This window comes from Caloenas nicobarica, chromosome 3 (genome assembly GCF_036013445.1).
Source record: "Caloenas nicobarica isolate bCalNic1 chromosome 3, bCalNic1.hap1, whole genome shotgun sequence".
In the NCBI taxonomy this organism is placed as follows: Eukaryota; Metazoa; Chordata; class Aves; order Columbiformes; family Columbidae; genus Caloenas; species Caloenas nicobarica.
Genome location: NC_088247.1, coordinates 77,930,483 through 77,951,965, shown reverse-complemented (window position 1 = coordinate 77,951,965; position 21,483 = coordinate 77,930,483). Strand labels below are relative to the sequence as shown.

General features: G+C 48.3%; 1 long non-coding RNA gene across 1 annotated transcript; it reads right to left on the bottom strand.

The window, feature by feature from the left end:
- Positions 1-18,892: 18,892 nt before the first annotated feature.
- LOC135987594 (uncharacterized) lies at positions 18,893-21,080 on the bottom strand. Its single transcript, XR_010606029.1, has 4 exons — positions 20,651-21,080; positions 19,995-20,123; positions 19,730-19,858; positions 18,893-19,486 (listed from the first exon to the last, which is right to left on the bottom strand). It is a non-coding gene; the product is annotated as an uncharacterized LOC135987594 (long non-coding RNA).
- Positions 21,081-21,483: the final 403 nt, after the last annotated feature.

The window sequence follows — 21,483 nt, the reverse complement described above, 5'->3', positions numbered from 1 at the left end:
TGCTGTGTAACTTCTTACATGTTCTCTTGAAATACAGTTTTACATTGAGCAAGGAAGAAGCCTGTCTGGCACTTGCAACTATTCTACGTAAACCTGTTTGGGGTTTTCTTAATCACGTTATTGAGCACAGTATGCAGGGGCGTGGTTTTGCTTAGTAAAGTCAAACACTGCACCAGGGAAAGATGAAGTTTCTCTTGGGTGTTTCTCAAAAAGACCACTCTTGCAAGTCTGAGAGGAAGCTAGCTGACAACCTGTGTCTTACATAAAACATCTGGCTATGCTGGCCACTTGAAAGTCAGCAGTGGAAAGATCTCATCTCTAAGCCATGCTGATCAGTGCAATCAGACTGGAAAGTACTGTTCTGCTCCACTCTCATCAGACCCCACCTGGAGTACTGCATCCAGCTCTGGGGCCTCCAACATAAGGACATGGACCTGTTGGAGTGAGTCCAGAGGAGAGGCACGAAGATGATCAGGGGGCTGGAACACCTTTCCTGTGCAGACAGATTGAGAGAATTGGGGTTCAGCCTGGAGAAGAGAAGGCCCCAAGGAGACCTTATAGCAGCCTTCCAGTACCTAAAGGGGACCTACAAGAAAGCTGAGAGGGACTTTTTGCAAGGGCGCGTAGTGATAGGACAAGGGGCAACTTTTAAACTGAAAGAGGACAGATTTAGATTAGATAAAAGGAAGAAATTCTTCACCCCAAGGGTGGTGAGTTACTGGAACAGGCTGCCCAGAGAAGCTGTGGATGCCTCATCCGTGGAGGTGTTCAAGGCCAGGCTGGATGGGGCTTTGAGCAACCTGGTCTAGTGGAAGGTGCCCCTGCCCATGGCAGGGGAGTTGGAACTACATGATCTTTAAGGTCCCTTCCAACCTAAACCATCCTGTGTTTTTTGTGCCTGCTGAATTCTTAGATGAAGAGGGGGGGAGGCTGCTAAACTACAATAGCAAACTTTGAGTCTCAAAAGCCCTGGAAGTCTATTGGGAAGTCTAGCCTGTGCACCTTGCCTGCAGGCATGCAGATATACAGACAGCTGCATGCACTTGCAAATACATAGTGGGAATTTATAAGTACTGAGCAGCAAAGACTTTGAAGAAATTCATGGGACTTAATTGGGTTTGGATTTCATCTGCTTTTTTGGGGGGGATGCGTGGGTATGGATCTGCAGGAACTCAAGTCTCCCAGAGTCACCTTTCATATAAAATATTCACTTAGCTTTTTTTCAGATGTAAAGCAAAGCTTGAATATAAGTACTGCAAATGCATTGAAGCCTGTTTGTGCTCTTACACCACTGCAGGAGCTCTGTTCACTCTGGAGCAGCATCTGCTGAATCTGAGTTGCCTGACCCTGTCTGGCGGGAGTGGATAGCAGCTGACAGAAGCAAGTTCAAGGTCCTCCGTCCTACCAGACAAAACCAGCTCCAGAGAATTTGCTTTTTTGACTTTTGCTAACACTTACTCAGTTCTATCAAGCTTTTCCCCATAGCTTTGAAGTTGAGTGAATATATAGTACATTTATCCCTTTCCTGAAAGAAGAAAAAAAACCCCGTAGCTCCCAAATAGATGAGCCAGGTACTAAGAGTTTGCTCTAAAAGTGGAAGGAGCAACGAGATGCAAATCACCAGCCCACTGAGAATAGAGTCAAGGCGTCAGCACGACAAGGAGGAAGGAATGAGTTGAATAGAAACGGTCAGGTAGAACAGGAAGAGACTGATGGATGAGACCTAAGATTGAACACGTGTGTGGGGTGAGTATAAGGAATATGGGACATGCCAAGCAAAAATACACTATAGGTGTTGACTTTAGAGAGGAGCATGAAGCGTGAGGAGAAAGAATACACACTGGGTTGGCCTCACACAAGACGATTATTGATGTGTCCCATCCACTTTTCTCTTCATGAATGAATTTTGTAAAATAGCATATTTTTTATGTCTGAAGATTAAAGGTTTGGAACTTTTTGCTTGAACAAGAAGTTGATTTCTTTGTGTCCTCCAGTTGTTAAGCTGTTGGACTTGGGGGATTTTCCTCCTCTTATTAAATGTGCAGCTCAGGATTAAATTTCCTATTATTAAATTTGTTGGTAATAGTTTATGGGTTCTTCTGGATAATTTACTACTTTGCATATAACGTGACAATAAATGTCCAGCTCAGCCTATAAGCACAGTACCAGCATCTTCACGTGGCTAAAAGTTTGCAGGGCATGCCTCGCATCTGAGTGGGGAGGGATGTAAAATGCACAGATGGACTAACAACATACCAGTATCACACACAGCTGACTTGCTGCTTCAGGGCAATGCCTAAACTGGAAACCCTTTCTTTTTCAAATGCAGTTGGGGATGGCAAGTAAAATTCATCTCTGAATATTCACCGTGTGGATCCAGAGCTCCTTGTGGGCCTGTGTGTCAGTGTGGTTTGCCAGGGTGGAACCAGTTCCTCTCCTGGGTTTGTTTCAAGAGCTGCTGTGGTTCCATTTTATTTTTGCTTTTAAATAAAAGATGAATCCAGAATAACCAAAATGCAGAGATGTGACTCCTACTCACAAACAGAAAGCCTAATGCCTGAATATGCTATTGGCTTGTGACCTAGTATTTCACTACCTAAAGAAAGCAAGGGTTGAACAAAAAGCCAAGCAGTGAAAGTATCAGCACTAAGAAATATAAGGAAACTAGAATTTTGGAGCCTGTTTAATTGCTCTTGCAATCCTGAGAACTTTTTCCATACAATGAAGATGGAAGTGAATGTGTCAAAAAAAAAACCACCCACACACAAAAAACCAAACAAAAAACCAAAACAAACAAAAAACCCCAAACAAAGCCACATGCCCTAATCAGCAATAAACTAAACACCACCACCCCTGAACCTGATAAGTGCAATCTTAGCTGTTGATGAGTGCAGTACCTTGGGTTAATGGAACAGAAAAATATTTCAGAAGAACTGCTTTTATTTGAGCACTTGGCATCATCTTTGAACATGAAAGAGAAAATATTTCTCTAAGGAAAATGTGATTGCAGACACCACTGACGTTTGGCAAAGGGAATTGGGGACATGAGTAATAAGCGAATCTGGTTTTTTGAGATTAGACTCCAGTCGATGGTGTTCCTGATAGCAAAGAGCAAGATTTGAGCTGTCAGATTGGGCATATTTATTTTCCCTTCATTTCCCCTTCCCCAGCCACAATACAACAGTGAGTAATGGGGTGCTGGGCACGTGTTCTGCAGAGTCGTATTTTAATGAATAAGCAAAACCTGTAGTAAATTAGGTCTCTTTGGTCCTACATTTTTGTTACATGTAGAACTCTCATGAGATGTAGGTAGCAATTTCTAAACTACTTTGATTACTTTTATTTTTCCCCACCCACAGTATAAGAACATTGTAGTTTTGGTTGGTTTGTTGTTGTTGGGTTTTTTTTTAAAAAACCTTTTTTATTTAAAATAACGCAAGTAGGAAGCAACCATACATAGTTAAGACTTGCAGCAATTTCATAACCATGCAATGTTATGCAACGACATAAGCAGGGAGGGCATGTATTTTACGGTAAAAAGGCGGCTGGTACGAGCCCAGGAAGACGGGCCGGGTGCGGGGGTTGCGCCATCCCGGGGAGCGGGGCCGCAGGGGCGCTTCGGGAACCCGCTCCCGGGGACAGCTGCGAGCCAGGGCGGGGGACTGGGTCCCCCTGCTGTCCTCACCGGGACACAGCCTCCCCGTACGAGCAGAAAGACGTGTTCTCAGTGTCCTAGGGACGACAAATGACACAAAGCGCTCTATTTTAGGTGGAGGATGTGCTGCACAAAGAAAAGTTATTTTAACCTGCACCAAAGGGACGTGTGCTTTGGTTGGAAGGTGGGGGTTTTTGTTGATTACGGTGGTGCAAGCTCTTGTTTAGATACTCATGAGGCAGCTTTATCTATGACTAAACATCCACGGAGCAGGGATGAAGGAGCAGGGCAAGTGGGAGATGGTTGGTTACACCCCCAGTGCTTACAGCAGGTTTGCAAATTTGCTCTGTTTTCCTCAGGCGAGAGTGCACAGAGCCCAACAGCTCTGCTTCCTACGTCCTCCGCACCCTCCCTTTCCACTTCTGCTCCCACACATGCACGGGGGCCTCTCCTGCCCCCTCGCCAGCCCAGCGCTGTCACATCCTTCCAGGCCGCGTTGGCTCCCCAAGCGCTGGCCCGTGTGTCAGCCGAGCCGCGGGCTTTCGTGCCACACCCCTCGTGTGGGTGGTGGATTAAATTATAAAATGCTTGGCTGAGGAAAACGTTTGGGGTTTTTCCTCTGAGATGAAAGCTGGCAGCAGCCTGGTGCCTGCCCTTCCGAGTGGTCAGGTGCTACCCGAGCACCTTGGCTGAGAGTTGCAAAACACTCCGAGAGAGGAGGAGTGGCGACCAAGTCGTGGCCAGCGCTGCAGCCTCTGGCTGCTGCTTCTGCCTGCCCTGAGTGGGTGCTGCTTGACAAAAGCTCGGTGTGGCAAGCTGCTGGCTGTGTCAGGGACACAAAATAATCTTGAATTGCTGAGGAGGCTCCTCATCTTTTGGCAGAGGTGGCGGGATGATACGTGAAACAGCTGAACCGTGGCAGTTCATGGGACATATCCTTTGGCTGGCACTGAATTCAGTGTATCTGATCATGCTGGCATCACCCAGGAGCAGTTTCAGCCAGCAGGCCGAGGGAGGTTACCCCCCCACACCTCTACTCTGCCCTGGTGAGGCCACGTCTGGAGTACTGTGTCCAGTTCTGGGCCCCTCAGTTTAAGAAGGACAAGGAATTACTGGAGGGAGTCCAGTGGCGGACTACGAAGATGATTAGGGGCCTAGAGCCCCTTTGTTATGAGGAGAGACTGAGAGAGCTGGGTCTGTTCAGGGACGATGTCAAGAGGATGGGACCAGACTCCTTTCAGTGGTGCCCAATGACAGGGTGAGGGGCAACGGGCACAGACTGAGACACAGGAGGTTCCATCTGAATATGAGGAGAAACTTCTTTACTTTGAGGGTGCCAGAGCACTGGAACAGGCTGCCCAGAGAGGTTGTGGAGTCTCCTTCTCTGGAAACATTCAAGACTCACCTGGACACATTCCTGTGTGATCTGCTCTGGTGAACCTGCTTTAGCAGGTGGGTTGGATTAGATGATCTCCAGAGGTCCCTTCCAACCTCAGCCATTCTGTGATTCACGCCAAGCTTGGGTAGTCTTTCTGCTGAAGAAAGGAAATAGAGAGATACAAGTAGACTGAAAACTGGTGCGGGATTCACAGACAGGACATCTACTTGTCAGTCTCCTGAAAACGGTGTTGCTTCAATGCAAAGCCACAGCCACATGTGAAAATACACTTGGGGCTGGGATCAACCCATCATGTAACGTCCCAAAGCAGAGTGAGGATGCTTGCCCAACAGCAGACCTTCCTGGAGAAGTTAAGGCAGTGTATCCCTCAGTACCGGCTGCAGAGTGGGCAGACTGACCTATGCGTGGTTCAGTGCCTGCACCACTAAGGGTGCAAAGCATTAGTTTAGTGTGTGAGCACTCCACTGCAGAAGATCCAGAGGGAAGGTAACATTTCTGGAGCCTGTAAGGGGATTACGAAGAATGCTGCATTAAGGCAACTTCAGGCATTTCCCTCCAACCTCAGGTCTCCTTGTTCCTTCAGGGAATGTTCACGTCTGTAACACCTTGCAAAAAGCTCCAACGTCCTGGCATTGCTTGCCACTTGGGATGTGTGTCTGCTTCGACTAAACTGCATTTCAAGACCCAAGCGTCAGCCCAAATGTTAGCGGTAAAACATCCTGGGTGGTGTCCTCTTAACTCCGCCAAATTGCCTGGGAAATGTTGCCAGCTAGCTTGAATAGTCTTCAGGGGTTTTGCAGTGCCTGAAATACCTCCTGTTTCCTGTCATCAGATGCTTTTCCTGCTTTTTAAATCTCCTATAGGTACATTCAGAGTTAATTACATCTCAGCTTTAATTCACGTCATCTGCAGGGCTGATAATCCTGACCTCCCCTGCTGTGTGACTTGGCCAAGAAGCAGCAATTAAAACCTGCCTTTCTGGGGCAGGCCGTGAGAAGCGGTGATGAGCTACCTGCTTATCTGCCTGGCTTAGCAGGGCAGAGCTTCCTCGTACCTGTCTTTGTGTCATGGCACATGCCCAGCTCCTGCCTGATGTCCCCTAGTCTTTGATGCATGGGATGGGGGACTTGTCCCTCCCAGACACGGCCTGGGTGGTGGCAGTGAGGAGAGCTGCCCGTGCTGAACTCTGCAAGGAGAGGAAGAAATGTGCAGCTGGAAATAAACTGATGGTTGGAGGTGGTGTGAACACTCCTGGGCTGTGTCAGCACAAGGGCAAGCAGATGGATCTTAACTGCCTTCAGCTGCAATTTCACTCTGTCCTCAATGCTCATGATGTTGTTACGCAGAAACCCAGGCCTGCAGAGGTAGAAGGGGCTCCGGGAGATGGTCTGGTCCAGCCCTTTTGCCCTGAGCAGAGTCACCCAGAGACAGCTGCCCAGGACCACGTCCAGTTGGGGTTTGAGTATCTTCAAGGATGGAAACTCCACAACCTCTCCAGGCAAACCGCTCCTGTGCTCAACTGCCCTCACTGTAATAAAGTTGTTTCTTATGTTTAAATTAAATTTACTATATAGATACTGCTAAATGCAAAGCTAAAAACTGACCCAAATAACTCTTAGTGATACATTCTGCAGAAGACAGCAGATTGGAGACTGAAGTCTCCTACTCACAGCTTTCCATACCCTGCCTGGTAGAGGTGCCGCCCTCTCTGAAGCCCCTGGGGTGTTTTATCCTCAGGACAACTTTTCTCTTTGGATGTGTTCCCATTTGCCATCTGCCAGAACAGCCCAGACTTTCTACCATATCCTTCCACGGCTGTGTTATCTGGAGCGGCCCATGCCAAGTTGTGTGGTCCTGTCACACAGTAGGGAGTTTGTCTTGCTGTTGTTGAAAAACAGCTAGTGCGAGATGTGCTGTGCACTATAAATAGCACGACCCTACAAGCCCTGGGAGTAATGCCTGTAAAATAGCAAGTGTGCGCTGGGTTACGCATTAAACAGGCCAAAACTCTTGGACTTGGTACATTGCGCTCCAAAGGAAGTGACATAAAAAATAACCTGCTCTGGTCAAATTATTTCTTGCTTCTGAGAAGGGCTGCCCTTGAGCTGAACAAAACAGCCAGGGCTTCCTCAAGCCAGGCGTGGGTGCTGCGTTCCACCCTGCACCGGCTGCAGGCAAGTGTTGCAGAGGCTGTGCCGGCGTCTGCAGGTGGGCACCCTCCAAGCAAACGATTTGCACAGGTTTTTTGCTTTGTGCCTCTCTCAAAACACAACCCACACCCTCCTGGGGAATCAAAATCTGCTTACAAATGGGTGGCAACAAACCCACCGAATGGATCCTTCTGGGAAGAAAGCAGATAATTACTGGGATGATGCTTCTGAGAAGAGAGCAGGGTGGTCAGTGGGAAGGCCAAGGCAGGAGAGCGAAGCAGTGGGGAGGAACTGGAGCAAAAGCAGAGAGGCCCCTTGGCTGTTCCCCCCACCAGTAAGTCACTGAATGAAGCTACTAGAGGAATTAAAAACCCCAACTGAACTATATTCCTATATGTAAGATACTGTACTGGGTCTTCACTGAGCCCTAGTCCGCATTTTACCCCAGCCTTTGTGCAATTAGTAACACCTCTAAAGAGAAGTTACTTGCAGTGAGCACACAAATTATAGTCCAGAGATTGGTGTCATTTAAAGAAAAATAAAGTATTTGCTGCTTCTAAATCAAGCAAAGGGGTAGCCAACTATTTGGCTTGTTGGTTTTTGCTCCTTCAAACATTCTTGGTTATGCAGTTTATGAAATGCCAGGTCTAAGACTTATCAGGACAAAAAAGCGATGAAATGATGCAAAAGACAGGGGATGGTTGGGACAGCGACAGGGTGAGCTATTCAGGCCAAGCTGCTGCACCTTCTTAGAAGCTTAATCTAGTCTTAAAGCAGCCTGGCCTGGCAGAAGCTAAAAGGGAACAGAGAGATTAAGGCCATGGCTGTCTCCCGTTTTTATCTTTCACACCTACAGCACACTACCCTCGCCTCAGCCTGTCACTCTCCTCCAGCTCCCCTACTTAGCCAAGGAGCCGGAGATAAGTTTTGTGTTTTATAAACCCTTCTGACTTCCTACCACTCCATCCTGACTTTCCTGCAGAGCTGGGTTGATGCCAAGTGGTAAAAGAAAATTAGATTTTTCACTGCAATGGATGCAAATGGTGCAGTACACATACACCACAAAAGGATGCCTTTAGGGTGATTCACTGAGCCCTGAACTAGAAAAAGGAGCTACTGGCTCATCTTCCAAGTCCCTCTTGCAGCAAAGTTAAAAGAAACACTCACAGAAAACCAAGATATACATAATTTCTACTTCTCAGCTCTCAGCTAGTTGCAGATCTCACCCTACACCTCCCCATTCCTCCTCTTTAACCTGTTTTATGGTCCAGTCGGGGGTTCCTACTGATCCATCTTCAGCCTGGAGCGCAGGTGTAGGTGAAACACGAGGCTCTTAAGTCCGCATTTTGTGTTCTTTTCACTGTACAGGTAGGAGAGGAGGAAAAAAGTGTTCCTGAAGGGCAAGGAGTGCCACCTAATGGCCTGTTGAAGAATCCCAAAGGTCCACACAGCCTGCTGTCGGTTTTTCTGTGCACACAAGTACCTGAAAACACGCACGGTATATTTTCAAACACACTGAAATACAAGTCTTTTTCATAGCCTATCTACTCGCAAACTACGGTTTAAGGGTAATTTAATGTAGAGTCTTTACAGTCACATACAATATCTTATACATATACATTTATTTAAGCTTAAGACTTCAAAACAGCTGTCATTATCCAAGTGCAAGTAAGAACTTGGGTATTTTAGTTTGAGGTGTAAAATTCATGAACACTGACTGGCAGGTAAGCAGCAGCTGATGGAGAGCAAATGTTTCACTTCTGTCATTACTGTGTCAGGCAGCAACAATCATATGCTCATAGGGGAATTTAGGTCAGGTGTAACCTCAGGAGGTCACCCAGTCAAACATTTTAGTGGCCTTTCAATTTAAGGTGGCAAAATACGACAGCTGATGCATGGATACCATATTCAAGGATGACTGGTGGCAGCCAGAGCAGTCTGTGTCACTCTCTCATCACTATGAATTGCTCCAAACCATGTAGAAGAGATGGCAATCTCACTTTTCCTCAGAAACTCAACTGTCTTTCTTGCTGTAACGCTTCAGTACAATGTAACTTGCTTTACTTTAAGGATGTGTAGGGATGCTTTGTAAATAGAAAACACAACAGAACCGAGGGGCTCCAAAAGAACACCCAAGGAAGAAGAAAAATTCTTACGAGCCATTTGCTCTACAGCATATCTTGCTGCTGCACCAAGAGAAACTTGAAGCGATACTTTGCATTTCAGGAATTATTCACTAGTTGTCCAGTTAGGACTAAACCCTCTCTTGCCTTGGATTTTGTACCACATTACCTGGTGTACTTTATTACCAACACCAGTACAGTGGCAAGTAGCACAACATAACATAAGCCCTTCTGTAGGTTGCTCCAAATGAACAACATTTAGTTGTTCTCTTGAAAAATGTTCCTAGAAAGGAGGCTCAGTCAACTAATTCCTACAGTTTGAGCAGCAGCACCTTACCTGCCCGAGACATGTACTTCCACCTAGACATAAATAGCCGCCTCATCAGCTTACACATAGGAATTAGGATTGAATTTGCTGTAAGAATACACTTCCCATGTGACCTAGATGCCCCAAGTGCATACAATGAGTGGTTGCACTACTGGAGGTGGTAAAGCGTAGAGGAATGGCAAACTATCACTTCTAAAACAAGGTATAAAGCAGACTATTACATATCTTTTTGCAAGATACTAATTTATTTTTATTAGTCCGGAGAAAAATGCTACTTCCAATTTCTTCATCAGAACTCATCAAGTATTATGGAAACTTCCTAGATAACATTTCACTACGAAGTAAAAAACACTTGAAAATATTTGACCTTCAAGCTTTCTTGCCCTGTAATAAGTTTCAAGGCAACTTAAGAGCAACCTCTTTCATAATAATGAAATAGCTAGTAACCTCCATTTAGGTAGTTTAACCTCTAGAAACATTATCTCAGTCATTCTGAACAATTCCAGTAGATCACCACAGAAGATTGCTTTTGCCTTTGGTTTGCAGAGCCATTTGTTGACCTCTCTCATACCTCATTTGTCTCGAAAGACAAGTATATTAACTTTTTTCTCAGGTTTCCAGCCAGACAACTTATTTTGCAGTTCAGTGAAGCAGGTTTGTTCAAGATCCATTAGTGGTTTGTGTTATAGACAGTACCTAAACTCACTCGGGACAAAGTCAACTGATATAGAAGACGGCATTTCTCACCTTTGACCCAAATTCACCAGCATATTTGAAAAACATACTGGTAGTCATTGTTATAATTGTGGGAAGAAAGCTGTATTCAAGAACAAAATGTTACAGAAACAGCACTCACAGTAACATAGCCAAAAGCCACAGCCTTGACCTGTTTATTGCCTGCAATAGGTGACAACTGCAAAGCCTATGCACCCAGTTCTTTGTCACCTTTCACAGAATCACAGAATCACAGAATGTTAGGGATTGGAAGGAACCTTGAAAGATCATCTAGTCCAATCCCCCCGCCGGAGCAGGAACACCCAGATGAGGTTACACAGGAAGGCGTTCAGGCAGGTTTTGAATGTCTCCAGAGAAGGAGAATCCACAACCTCCCTGGGCAATCTGTTCCAGTGCTCTGTCACCCTCACCATGAAGAAGTTTCTTCTCAAATTTAAGTGGAACCTCTCGTGTTCCATTTTGAACCCATTACCCCTTGTCTTACCATTGGTTGTCACCAAGAAGAGCCTGACTCCATCTTCATGACACTCATCCTTTACATATTTATAAGCACTAACGAGGTCACCCCTCAGTCTCCTCTTCTCCAAGCTAAAGACACCCAGCTCCCTCAGCCTTTCCTCATAAGGGAGATGCTCCACTCCCTTCATCATCTTTGTGGCTCTGCGCTGGACTCTCTCCAGCAGTTCCCTGTCCTTCTTGAACTGAGGGGCCCAGAACTGGACACAATATTCCAGATGAGGTCTCACCAGGGCAGAGTAGAGGGGAAGGAGAACCTCTCTCGACCTACTAACCACCCCCCTTCTAATACACCCCAGGATGCCATTGGCCTTCTTGGCCACAAGGGCACAGTGCTGGCTCATGGTCATCCTGCTGTCCACCAGGACCCCCAGGTCCCTTTCCCCTACACTGCTCTCTAATAGGTCATTCCCCAACCTATACTGGAACCTGGGCTTGTTCCTACCCAGATGCAGGACTCTGCACTTTTCCTTGTTATATTTAATTAAATTTTTCCCTGCCCAACTCTCCAGCCTGTCCAGGTCTCGCTGGATGGCAGCACAGCCCTCTGGCTTGTCAGCCACTCCTCCCAGATTGGTGTCATCAGCAAACTTGCTGACAGTGCACTCAATTCCCTCATCCAAGTCATTGATGAATATATTGAACAGTATTGGTCCCAGAACTGACCCTTGAGGCACTCCACTAGATACAGGCCTCCAACCAGACTCTGCCCCATTGACCACGATTCTCTGGCTTCTTTCCTTCAGCCAGTTCACAGTCCACCTCACTACCCGATCATCCAGTCCACACTTCCTCAATTTAGCTGTGAGGATGTGACGCGAGGGTTCTATGGACTTCACGACACGACCAGTACAATCATCATGAGCCATTTATTGTTAGTCACACAGAAGTATTTATACTTCTACATACTATTTTTAGGTTACAACTTACAAGGTTACATGATACATCTATTTTTCTATTTGAACAAGAAAACAGAAAACAGCATTAATCAGTTATTATCAGTCACGAGAAAGCAGAATCTTATCTATTTGGCAAAAGCAAGCAGTAGAGGTCTTCCATTTGGCAGAAGCAAATGGTTCAGGATGTGACTTGCAGTTACATGATTGCAATTATAGAGAACTGGGTTCTTTCCTCCCTGCACCTGCATGAGCGAGTTTCTCTCCTCCTGCTGTTTCCTACACGCCTGGCTTACAGTACACAATGATTATTTTTGAAACACTGGGTTGTTCACACTCGGATGACCCAAGTCCTGTAAAAACTCAGCAACAAGGATGCTGCAGGAGACTGTGTCAAATGCTTTACTGAAGTCAAGGCAGACCACATCCACCGCTCTGCCATCATCTATCCACCTCATTATGTCCTCATAAAAGGCTATAAGGTTGGTCAAGCACGACTTCCCCTTGGTGAAGCCATGTTGACTGTCCCTGATGACCCTCTTATCCTTGATATGCCTTGAGATGGCACCAAGCATAAGTTGTTCCATCACTTTTCCAGGGATGGAGGTGAGGCTGACTGGTCTATAGTTACCCGGGTCCTCCTTCTTGCCCTTTTTGAAGACTGGAGTGACATTTGCTTTCCTCCAGTCCTCAGGCACCTCTCCGATTTCCCAAGACTTGGCAAAGATGATGGAGAGTGGTCCAGCAATGACCTCAGCCAGCTCCCTCAGCACCTGCGGGTGCATCCTATCTGGACCCATGGATTTATGGATGTCCAGATTGCTTAATTGCTCCCTAACTCAATTCCCATCAACTAAGGCAAACTCCTCCATTGCCCTGCCTTCCTCTGGGGCCTCAGGGGTACGGGGCTCCTCAGGACAGCCTCGAAAGAGTAGACAGAGAAAAAGAAGGCATTCAGTAACTCTGCCTTCTCTGTATCTTCTCTCACCAGGGCACCCACCCCATTCATCAGTGGGCCTACATTGCCTCTGGTGTTAGTTTTATCCGCCATGTATTTGAAGAAGCTCTTTCTGTTGTCCTTGACCCCTCTCACCAGGTTTAACTCTAAGGAGGCCTTAGCTTTCCTAGTTGCCTCCCTACATCCTCTGACAACAGCCTTATATTCTTCCCAAGTGGCCAGCCCCTCCTTCCATGATCTGTAAACTCTCCTCTTCCACTTGAGCTTACCCAGCAGTTCCCCGTTTAACCACGCAGGTCTCCTGGCTCCCCTCCTTGACTTCCTGCGCGTCGGGATGCTCTGATCTTGAGCTTGGTAGAAGCAGTCCCTGAATGTTAACCAACTATCTTGGGCCCTTTGCCTTCAAGCAGCCTTGCCCGCGGGATTTCCCCTAGCAGTTGTTTGAAAAGGCCACAGTTTGCCCTGCTGAAGTCCAGGGTTGCAATTCTGCTTGCTATTCTGTTGCTGCCACATGAGATCCTGAACCCCACCATTTCATGGTCACCAACCAAGGCAGCCCTCCACCTTTACTGCTTCAACTAGACCCTCCTTGTTAGAGAGGATGAGATCCACCAGTGCTCCTCTCCTAGTCGGCTCCTCCACCATTTGCATCAGAAAGTTATCGTCAATGCACTGGAGGAACCTCCTAGACTGAGGCTGGCTGGCTGAGTAGTCCTTCCAGCAAACATCAGGGAAGTTAAAATCCCCCATGACAACCAGAGCCTGTGACTGTGAGGCCACGCTCAGCTGCCCGTAGAAGGCCTCATCAACATCCTCACTCTGATCTGGTGGCCTGTAATAGACACCCACAACAGTGTCACCCCTGCCAGCCTGCCCTTTAATTCTCACCCACAGACTCTCAACTCGCTCCTCATCCGGCCCTGAACAGTACTCAGTACATTGTAGTTGCTCTCTCACGTAAAGAGCAACTCCACCACCACGCCTGGCTGGCCTGTCTTTCCTGAAAAGGACACAGCCATCCATGACCACATTCCAGTCATGTGAGCTGTCCCACCATGTCTCTGTGATCGCCATCAGACCTTTATCTCTGTATAAAAGAGATCTTGACAACATAATACTTCATTGTAAAAACACACATGGGCAGAGGTGATGTTTTTCCACAGCTGTTCTGAAATTGCTCCAATTGTTTTGAAAACCGACCTATTTTAGGACACCTGTATTTTTGAGACTGGACTTGCCTATAGCTTAAGTTCCTCCCCTCAGCCCCCGAGCAGGCTATACTATCCACTGAATCCCAACAGGCCAATTCCCACATTTGTTTTCTATTTGTTGTTCAAATGAGCACTGTTTATGTAAAAGAAGACATTAAAAAAATCCATTTGAATATGAAAATGTATTTAACAATACTCACAATACTCCCTTCCTGGAGCAATCCTTTACCCTCATCAGTTGCAGTGGGAAAGACAAACCAGGAAACCGATGGGAACAATAGTAAGGGAAATATCACTCAAAAATGCTTTCTAATGTGAGAGACCATTCACAATGTGAATCTAGTCCTCATCTTAAAAAACATATGACAGTACAAATACTTCTGAGTAGTACTGTCCCTGTAAACGTAAAGTTTCACTGGGGACACTGACAAATACTGCAGTTTTAAGAAGGAAGCATGGAAAATTAACGTGTCAAATCAAGTTATAAAATGGACATTCGTAAAATTTTTCACAGAAATGCAACAAAAGTGAAATTGTACTAAAAATATGTTGGAGAATGCAGAGATTGATGCAGTCTATATTCACCAACATCTGTTTTTACAGGGAAATGTAAGAAGGAAAAGTGTTAATACAGACGTGATCTACTAAACTAGACTGTTACTAGATAACTAAGTGAGCTCACTGGTGAATAATGCAAGATGGTTACCACTGCCATATGAAACCAAGGCTTAATGAAAATGTAGAACTCAGTACCAATTCATTCAGAAGAAGCAAGAACAATCCAACTCGCATTAAACAGTTGTATTACCATTTTGGAAAAATACACCAATGTTTAAAAAGAGCAAAGGTATCATTTGCCAAATGCCGTTGCACATAAGTTTTATTTCCCAATTTCAAAAGGAATGCAATGCAATGCAATGCAATGCAATGCAATGCAATGCAATGCAATGCAATGCAATGCAATGCAATGCAATGCAATGCAATGCAATGCAATGCAATGCTTGGAGATCCAGAACAGCACAGAGGGCAGAGCCTCGGGCCGGTGGGGCGTGGTCACGGGCCGGGGGCGGGGCCTCGCCTCGGCAGGGGTCGTGGGGGCGGGGCCTCGCCTCGGCAGGGGGCGTGGTCGCATGGCCCGGCAGGGGGCGTGGTCGCATGGCCCGGCAGGGGGCGTGGTCGCAGGGCCTCGGGGCGCTGGGGGCGTGGTCGAAGGGCCGGGGCCCGGCCGGGCACGGAGCCACAGGGCAGGAGTGGCTGCACTGGCCGTGGCCACAGGACGGGGCTTGACAGCAGGGCCACGGGGCAGGGCTTGGCCGCAGGGTTGGGGCCGCGGGGCCTGCAGGGCTATGGGGAAAGGGCTAGAACGGAAGGCCAGGGCTACAGGGCAGGGGGCAGGACCACGGCACAGGCCGGCCCGGGCTTTTCGGTAAGACACCAAAGGGCTTGCTTTTTCTTAGCCTCTTGTGAAAAGGCGAAGACCACACTCCAACACGGGACACTCTGCACCCTGTCACCCGCTTCCTCCCCTTAGCCCCAGCTACCATCGTGTTCCCATCAAGACCGAGCACACGGGAAGGTCAAGAAAGCCCCCCCAAAAGAACTTCTAACGTTCTGGACCACATGGCAGCCATCACACGGGAAGGAGGAGCAATGACAGTTGGGCGCAGGCTTTAGTCAGGGGATTTCACGAGCAATGTCATCCCAGGCGGGAACGCTCGTGCAGTTCGAGGCCTCGGGCCAGATCACGTTCTTCCCTCTCTTCTTCTGTTCCATCCACAGATGCCCCCTTGCCATCTCTTCTTTCCAAAGTCTCCTCCCCTTCTCGAGCTGATCGCCGCTCCGGCACTTCCCTGCACTTGGGAAACTGTCTGGCGGGCCCTCCTTTTCCAAGGCCTGAGCCTCAGGGGAGCGATGCCAGTGCCTCGGCAGACAGACCTCAGCGCGGGAGACGGTCCTGCCGGGCTTCCGGCTGCCAGGCAGTTGGTACTAACGTAAGTGCGGTGTTGGGCCGTGCGTTTTCAACCATTACAACTAGGCTCCAGCACATCTTTATTCATCACAATAGGAACCGTTACAACCAACACCGTTTGGCCAACGAGGAGCAACTTTGCGTATTCCCGCAGAGTAAAAATCCCTGCTTCGGCATTGAACCGGCTCCTGCAAGGTGTGTTCTGCATCCTGCTGCTTGTGGAAGGGTTTTTCCCGCAAAAAGTTGCCGAGGTGCTTGAAGAAGTGGCAGGCGGCTGGCGAGAGCTCAGGCGAATACGGCACATGTGGCAACATTGGTAGCCCGAGGCGGTCACCCTGCGAAGCCCTGGACGTGCGATGTGCGGTCGCGCATTGTCACGGAGAAGAACGGGGCCCTTTCTGTTGGCGGATGCCGGCTGAAGGTGTTGCAGATTTCGGTGCGTCTCATCCGTTTGCCGAGCACCCTTGTGGGATGTCACGGCTTTGCCAGGATTCAGAAAGCCACAGTGGCTCGGACTGGCAGCAGACCACCAAACAGTGACCGTGACCTTTTTTTGGTGCAAGTTTGGCTTTGGGAAGTGCTTTGGAGGTTCTTCTCGGTCCAGCCGCTGAGACATTCATTGCCAGATGTCGCATACAGCCCGCTTTTCGTCACGTGTCGCAATCCGATAAGAAACAGATTGTTGTGCAGAAGAAGAGAAGGTGACACCTCAAAACGATGATGTTTTGGATTTTCGGTCAGCTCACGAGGCACCCACTTATCGAGCCTTTTCCCCTTTCCAGTTTGCTTCAAGTGCCGGAAGACCGTAGAACGGTAGACGTTGAGTTCTTTGGCAACTTCTTGTGTGGTTGGCAGAGGATCGGCTTCGACGGTTGCTCTCTATGGGTCGACGCCAACTTCCCCTGGCCGGGCGCTACGCTCCTCATCTTCGAGCCTCTTGTCTCCTTTGCGAAACTCGTCGAACCCTCCCTGGCACTGCACGCTTGTTAGCGGTTCCTGGGCCAAATGGGTTGCTGACGTTGTGAGTGGTCTCCGCTGCTTTAAGACCCATTTGAAACTCGAATAAGAAAATGGCTCGAATTTCCTTTTTCTCTAACGTCATTTCCATAGTCTTAAAATAAATACAAACGGCAAGTAATAAAGGAGTAGCAAAAAGCCCAGAAAGCGAGAAAAGCGTGTTCAGACGTATAACATCGCCACATTTTTTAAAGAATGTTTCCGATATCAAATGGCGAATTTCGACAATGCAAAAACCGCCGTTTCTTTTGCACCAGCCTAATACATCCAAGCTGTCTTTAGCTGCCTGGCCCACATTCAACAGCTCAAAAAGAAAACTTAGGCAGCATTTTAATGTGTTCTGTTGCGTGGTGATTGTTGGGCAGAGTTTCTGTGTGTTACACGCCCCACTGTGTGTTTAGAGCCCCGCCAGCAAGATGCAAAAGCACGTTCTAGGACGCTGCAGTCCGATTCCTGATTTTATTGTGAAACGTGGGTAGATTTAGGACCGATTAAGAACTTTGGTGTTGCCGTAATGAAAAAAGCACTGGTTCTGAGGGAGAACGCATAGAATTGCAATATTTAGCGAAATGGTCATTGTACACTTTGCTCTATTTGATACCTAGAGAACCTCGTAGGTGACGCCCTTCAGGAGACCTTTCCCTTCCAATCAAATGGGATTGTCTTACGGTAGTTATATCCTACCGTGCTGCATACTCGGCAGCGCTCATTACGTACGTCGAGTTTTGCTGAAAAATAAAATTGAATTGCAACAAATCCCTGATGCGAGGCACTTTGAGCACCTGCATGAAAACATCCACGTAAACAGCAATACACGATACGGCACACTTTACGTAACAGACAAGACAAATCCTATTCCTTTTGGACAATATACTGAGCAGCTTTAGGCTGACGCCCATAAACACCGTGGGAATCGTAACGCACGCTTTCTTGATTTAAGACACTCGGAATTAAGCCACGTGATTTGGGAAGAAAACTGTAAACACCACGCCTGCCTCGCACCGGGTCGACAGCGTGTGATCTCAGTGAGAGCTGTGACAGCAGGATTAGAATCTACGCTAACTGGCTACACTCAATGCTTGACAACTGTCGCTGCCTGTGAGGAAAGGATGAAACACACCGGTACAGGAATCTCTGGCCAGCGCGCGTTGCCAAGATACCGTTTGTATCTATCTGTTTTTCAAGTATGTGAAGCACCTACTGTCATAAGATCACCAAAACATTCACGTTTTGATCAGCTTATTGCTTTTACTTCATCTCTTCCCTCCTGATAGAAGATGGAGAGAAGATGGTCAGACACAAGCACGGAATCTCGGTTCTTTCTCAGTCACTAATATTGGCCAAAAATGTGTCTCGTTTAAGCAAGCTCCTCAGAAAAGAGCTGTACTTTCTACAGCTGACTTCTTAGTCTTGGAACTGCTGCCCTTATGTTTAACTTAGTGATTTTTCCTTCTAAGAGGAAAGAGAACACCCTCCAAGGTCTTAGAGATTGAAGAGAACCGAATGTTAACAGCTGCTAAACCACAAACCTCCTTCGCCCTGTTCTAACTGTACCCGATGCAAACAACATAGCTGTACGCGGTTTTTAGAGAGAAGGTGGTCTTTCCGTTCCCTGCAATGTCACGTGTTCAAAGGGCTTGTCTCCTGGTCAAAGGCCAGGCAAAGAGGCTAATCACACAGAAATGACCGAGAGTTTAAATGCCACGGAATTCAAGAACCACCGTTCGGTTATAAGGAATTCCAGTTCCTTACCTTGGAATTTAAGGGGGAAAGAGATGGAGCGGCAGGGACGCCTGTCAAGGTTTAAGGCAAGGCCGCAATAAACCGCAGCAGACGCTCCCTGTTACCCTCTTCGCCCTCCCTCCGCCCCCTCCTTTACATCGGAAAAGATGATAAGGAAGATAAAAGGGAAGGAAGAGAAACTTAGACTTCAAGTTGGAAGGGTTCAAAGGGTTTTACTAATGCTACTAATAATACAAAAGATACAAAAGCAATCTCGAACGCTGGATGTGGAGTTGGCGTCACTCCGGCAGCGGCAGAGCTGGGTGTGCGGAGCTGGCGTGGCTCCAGCAGCTGCAGGTCAGGCCCCCGCAAGTCGCGGGCGGGACTTCACAGCAAACCGGGAACGGGATGCAGGGCCTGAGGCCTTCCAGATCTCAGGCAGACAGACGGGGTCCTCTCTAGATGCTGGCCATGGTCGAAGAGAGCTTGGATCTCGTGATCACCCTCTTATATAGGGGGTACGACGATGACGGGATGGAATACTCAGTACCAAGCAGTTCCGGTAACCACTTCCATCCACCCCTCCCCAAACACGCCCTTCTTGGTTATGGGATGTGTGGAATTCTTGGCTGTCACAGCAATAAATCTAAACGTGAGGCTTCTTCGGCTCTTAGGCGCCACTTCCCTCTTCTTCCCGTGTCAAACCAGCACCGAACTCTGGAATGTGGTCTGCAAAGGACCGGGTCATCCATTGTCCATTAGGAACTTCACCGAAGGATGACCCTTCACAGTACTGTGGATCGATTGCTGCCAAAACAAACAAACAAACAAAAAACCAAACAAACAAAACCAAAATACAGTGAAAAAAAATGCAACCGATACCGCTAAAACTAAAAATACAGATGACGCCACTAGCAAAAAGCCCCCTAACCTTCCCAAACAACCCCTAAACAATTACAAAAAAAAGAGATTGGCTGTTTCCAGCTTTCCTCTGTTTTTCAACCAGGAGTAACGGTTTACAGGCTGAACGCCCCAAGCACCGAACTTTACCAGTTCCATTTGAAGAGAAATGGCACTGTTCGCTTTCATATGGTGCACGGTCACAGTAAGCTCCTCCATACGCTGCTTCGTAACCCGGATCGTATTTTTCTTCTTTGACAGCCATCTTTTTAGCATCCTCTGCCGAAAGAGAAGACCTCGGGTATTAACATTCAGAACAAAACCGATCAAAGAGGGCTTTTATCAGAGAACACTTGAAAAAACAGCCACGCGTTTTAAAGATCATTTTGCTCCCCTTAGATAATTAAGACTACACCTCTGTGTTTGGTGCGATGCCTTTCAGCTGATCCCTTAAGTCTTTCAGCTTTACGTAATAATGAACTTTATCTTGCGCACGAGGGAACTGAGCACGTCTTGCACTGGACGGCAGCATAACGTAGCAGACCTTGAGACAAAGAGCAAGAAAAACTGCGTTACTGGTCCCTGAAGCGTGAGCCAATATTTAGCGCATCAAGAATAACTTACACAGTTCAGATCACTGTTTTAACGCTTTGTACAAACTTCACCTAATGCCACGAGCGGCTGCGGGAGAGGAGAAAAGCAGCCTTTTGTTTTTCTCGATCAGCTACATGTCTTGCCCCAAAGAGAGGGGCTGATCATCAGCTGCTGAAACCAGGACAATTTTCACCAGTTGTTTAAGTGCCGCAGGAGCAGCAGGCCCAGCGCGTGTTACGAGAAGTACAATTTACCAGCGTATGTCAGAAAGTCAAGCACACTCCGCATCTCCCTGAGCAGGAGGGACTCACGGCCTGCCAATACTTTTACTATGACAATTCTGCTTTTAGGAAAAAAAAAAAGAAAAAAAAAAAAAGGCTCCCTGCAGACTGACAGATTCCAGTGGCATTACTCTATCCAGTCTGACAAACATCTGCTTTCTTGTTTTCTCGTCAATAGATACTAAAGGCTCGATACCCAGAGCAAAGCCAGCACGACCAGGGATTTCTCCTCCCGCTCCGCACCTCGTCCCAGGGCAGCTGCTCCCTGCCGGGCCCCACGGACGGTACGGGCGTCACGGCGTGTTATTCACAGCGGTTGGGAGCCGGGCAAGAGACCCTCTCAGCTCTCTGAACACGCGGGCTTTGCCACGATCTCAGGAATCCGCTTGGGGATATCACCAGTTTCTCTGAGAATTCCTCTCTCAGAAGGAAAACAGAGCTGGGTTGTGTTTCCCGCAGCCTCTCGCAGCTTCTCCCTCCTCCTCCAGCTCCGAGCGGGAGAATTCCCAGCTTCTCCCAGGTGTGTATTCCTGAGGACGGGATCCCGCCGGTGCTCCGGAACCCCACAGAGCCCGGGGACCCCCGGGGACCCCCGGCCCCCCTGCCTGGGCTCCCGGCACTTCGGAGCCGCCGGGGCGGCCGCCGGCCCCGCCCAGCGCAGCCGCAGCCGCGGGCACGCGGGGACCCGGGCCCGCCCTGCTCCGCAAGGCCCCGGCGGCGGATTGGCTGCTGCGTGCGCCACGAGCCTGCCTGCCGCGCCCTCATTGGTCGGCGGCTCAGTCCGTTCCCTGCGGGCTGGCCAGTGGGCTGAGGGAGAGGGCGGGGAGAGGGCGGGCGGCGTTGCCGCGGTAGCGGCGGGGCCGGGGCTGGCGGCGGGCGAGGGAACGGGTGTGGGGGTGGGCTGGGTTGAGGCCCGTGGTGGTGGGCGAAGGGTGTCAGGGTGCGGGGAGTGTGCGTGGAGGGAGGGAGGGAGGGAGGGAGGGAGGCTTGTTGCAGGTGGCTGTGAGGCAAGAAGGGTCTGTTGGTGGA